Genomic DNA, 4565 nt, shown 5'->3' with positions numbered 1-4565 from the left:
TAAGAGGCGCTACGGCTCAAGAGGAATCGAGCACACGAGAGGGGGATTCCCAACCGTACTCGTCATCCACCAAGCTAAACATCGGTGGATTAAGTATTTTTAAAGGCTAAAGAAAAGAAATTTTATGCTAAAATAATACATATATTAATGGGCAAACCACAAACAAAACTAAACCCTTTCCTTTCTCCCTCCCTTGTGTTTGAAGGAAAGGCATAAAAAGACCAGTAAAGTGCAGTTCCTAGCAAAGTTTACAAGCCTTGGAGGAGAAGAATAAGCAAGCCAAAGCTTTGTTAAGAAGCCTCTGCTAATTTAAAGCGATTACATAATATATATATTTCCAACAACCTAATTAATTTGAAGTAAAATCATCAAAGGAAAATTAACATTTGAATGGCAGCCATTTGAGCAGCTTTGTTCACGAAGCAAGCAATGGAAGGTCCTCTTTTATCAGTTTGGATTTTATGCAGACTTGTTATCTTAATTTGCAGCAGTTACCATAGGAACCTGTCAACAAAACAAAGAGTGGTCTCGCACCTGAAAGCATCATAAAATATATTCAATTAAAAGACGTAGAAGACTGTAGAAGTTTGGAAAGTAAAAAGTAAAATATGTCGGCAGTAATTAGTTAAAGGATGATTATGGCATGAAATTGGCAAAAAGATTTTGAACGAATTTGAAAGATTGATAGAGAAATATAAGCATTTCATGCTTGTTTTATGTAAGATTTTCTTAATGTTCATATTTTTTATAATGAAATTAAAATTTATTTTAGGGATTATCATATAATGAATAATTTTGAATATTAATGTATTTATTTATTTTATGTTCTTTAAATAGTTTCATTTTTTTGTTTAACAAATAGTTGTTAATGATTCAGTAAAAAAAACTATTTAATGATGAATAATTAATATTTATTTGCCGATTTATTTTTTATATATATATATATTTTTTTATTTATTGAATGAATAGTTTGTCAATTATATTAATATTTGGATTAAAATTTATTAATAAATATATTTAGTAATCTGGCTATATGTTTCATTATTAGCTTTAAATATATAATAAATTAAACAAGATTAAACTTTAAACTTATTAAGAAAAATAATGTTTAAAATAAAATTTTAAAATTCTGATAATGTTTCCAAAAAATAGCCAACACTCAGATAAAAAGGAATAGAGCAATCCAGAAATTTATGAAGTCAATCCTAAATATTTAAATAAAAATTAATGAAACACTAAAAAAAAAAAAAGCTGGAGTAGATTATCAGCTTGATTTGAATAAGTTAAAACTATAAATAATTAACAAGTACTGTAATACAGACGCTGGAAATAGCTTCAGTAGTAAAGGCGAACCTGAAAATATAAAAAAAAAAAGGGGAATATGAAAACGTGGTGATGAATTAAATATACGTAGAGACAAATTTCCCTCATGGCAAAAATAATAGTCTTACCTTGCACCAATCTCCTCTGGTTGCAACATGCTGTGTTGGCTGAATCATCCTCCTTATCCTTTTTCACTGCCATTAAATATACCATATTAGAACGATTTTCTCTCTTTCATTTGTTTAAATTTTTTAAGAGAATATCATATTTTTTGGACTTACATTAAAATACGAACGAAGTTATTGGAGGCTGAAGATTCTGGAATGAAGCATCACGGCCACCGTAAATACACAGATGAGCTCATAAGACAGGACTCTGGTAATTCACAAAGGATATAGAGGATTACTGTATTTTCTTGCCTGAGCTCTTGGTTTTACTTGGGCTTCCCGCGAGTTTCTTCTGAACCAAAATAAAAAAAAGTTGTGAAGGTTTTTCAGCTTCTCAGATTTGTAATAAATTGGGGAAATTTTTGACGGGTTTACCTTAATGATTTAAAACTAATTTGGTTCTTATTTAATGCTTCATTTAGGACGATTTTTTTTTATATTTTTTTAGTACCCAAAAAGTGTGCTTTAGAAGTGGCAAGGAAAGCCGAACCGACCGAAGCCTTAAAGTTGTTAAAAAATCAGAGCATGGATTTATATAGTCGAAAAATATTTTGATCATTGTCAAGAAAAATAGAGATGCATTGAATATGAAATTATTTTATTTTTATTTTTAAAATGATTGTAATAATAACTAATATTTCTATAATTATATAAATTTACATTATATTTTCATAATAAATTTGATGAATATAAAGCTTTTCAATTTGACTTTGAACCCATTTTTGTCAATAGTTAGTTTTTTAAGGCACCCGTTTTTCACACAAGCAACTATCAAGTGAAAGTGACAACCAAAAAGGAACTTGAAGAGAGGAAGATTGCATGAAATTTCCATGTTTTCATTTGACACAAAAGTCTCTATTAATGATCAGAACCTTTTTTTTAATATAAAAAGTTAAAAATAAAAAAAAAATCATATCTTTCAAACTTATGCATTTTTAAAATATAATCACTGCTAATTAATATAATTTATTCATAATGTTTTTTTAAGTTTACTAATGGCTCTCAATCTATAGTTTAAGTAACTCATTAAGATTAATTATATTTAACAATGGATCACATAAGGCAACATTATCAATTAATGCTATCGGTTGATTTTACGCAAATTTCTCGCCAAATAACGTGCAGAGTATGTAAATCTAAGATTGCGTCTGAAAATATAATAATAAAAAGTTGTTTCAAATAGAATCTTAATGAGAGAAAATTCCATATGATGATATGTTGATATTAACATACAAAATAATACATCATAAACATAAATAGAAAAGATAACATAAAAAAATAGATAGTTTACCATAAAAAAGTAATTATAAGTATGTATTTTGAGAATATAAACTTTATTCATAAGTAATGCATTTATACATATTTGTTATATTCTATATCAAAATCACATTCACCTATCATCATTATCATAAATCATCGTTATCATCCTCATCCTTCCTCTTGAGGGTCGGCTAAAAATATCGAAATTTAAAGCTAAAATAGATGCAGCATTTTGCTAAGAAGAGTAAAAGAAATTAAAAATTATTTTTCTGGTCTATAGTTCTCTAAACTTGCCCATACTGAAGTAATAAGTGCTCAATTAAATCAATCACCTTTCCAAACGACATTGCACTTACTATTCCAATATAAATTATTTTGATGGAGAAAATAAAAACATTCCAAACAAACGAAAAAAGGAAAATCAATTACATAAGGCAAAAATATTTGGTATCGAAGCGGCCTTCAACCTCCCGTTTTCTCAAGTACCAGAGAAATCTGAATGAGATGAATCCTTTCCACCTCCTAAAAACCAAAACAAAAAAAAAACGCTCAGAAAATACTTTTTTACTTAACTCTTATAAGATACTAGTTAAATAAGAAATATAGTAGATGAAGCAAACCACTGCCAGGATATTTCAATGAAGAGACAGAAGCCAAAATGGAAAAAAAAAAAAGACAATAAAAATAAAAATCATTTCCCAAACCCTACAGATTCAAATAGAATGGGAAGCAAAGCAAAGCAAAAAAAAAACAATAAATATCTTATTCATAACATTTTACAAAACCAGATAATGGGGTTGAAACAGAGTAAGTTACCGGTTTGAGCGTAGGCGGAATATGAGCTTGCAGTATATCAGACTTTGCTTCTAGAGCTGCTTTCTTTTCTTCTTGGGAAACAGTCAATCAACCAAAATGATTTCTTCCTCCTCACATATAACTCCTGCTTCCTCTCTCGTAGTTTCTTTCTCTAATTTCTGGTTCTCTCTTTTCTATATATATATATATATATATCCAGACGGATCGTCCCGGACGATCGCAACTTCGTCCCGGGACGATTTGGGCTCTGGACGAATTTCGTCCTGACGAAATTAAATAGCTCCCGGGACGATTTGGGCTCTGGACGAATTTCGTCCAGACGATCCAGGTTTTTTCCTGGGACGAACCATTCAGCCAGAAATTTTCTTCACAACCTGTACCGATCGTCCCGGACGAACCTGGGAGGAAAAATGGTCTTTACAAAAAGAAGCTAAGTTTGTAAAGATGACCACATTATTCTACCATTTTGGAGGTGAGTAAAGCATGAGATTCATGCGGCGGGTGGGGCAACAGATAAAAAATGGAGTTTTGGACTAAGAAATATTGGTATGCAGCTCATCTTGATATGTTGGTTGCGAGCAAAGCTATCAACTAAGATGTCTTGAATTCGAGTACTCATGCATATGTGATGTGTGTATGAATTTATTTTAATTGGCCTAAAATATCCCCTGGCCTAGAAAAGACTAAGAATTGATCCTCTTCTTTGCAATTAGGTGGCTGCATTTAATAGGTTCTTTGTATTTGAGAGAAGAATATTGTTGCTAGCATTTTACGTCTGGGAAGAGCAGTTAGCCTTTAAAAATTTCATTCAATGATCCTAACTTGGTTTGATCCAACTAAGCCCAAGTACCATCAGTTAAAAATAATCCAGTGTCCATTTAGGCTCCAATACATAGAAAGAGAATAAAATTGGGACTTACAAGGCTTAGGCGATTAATGCTTCATTTGGGACGGCTTTTTTACTATTTTCTAAAGCAGCTTTTAAATACAAAAATTTTT

The sequence above is a fragment of the Dendrobium catenatum genome, unplaced genomic scaffold, assembly GCF_001605985.2.
Source record: "Dendrobium catenatum unplaced genomic scaffold, ASM160598v2 fragScaff_scaffold_71, whole genome shotgun sequence".
Lineage (NCBI taxonomy): Eukaryota > Viridiplantae > Streptophyta > Magnoliopsida > Asparagales > Orchidaceae > Dendrobium > Dendrobium catenatum.
The sequence above is the reverse complement of the archived record's forward strand: the minus strand, read 5'-3'. Positions refer to the sequence as shown.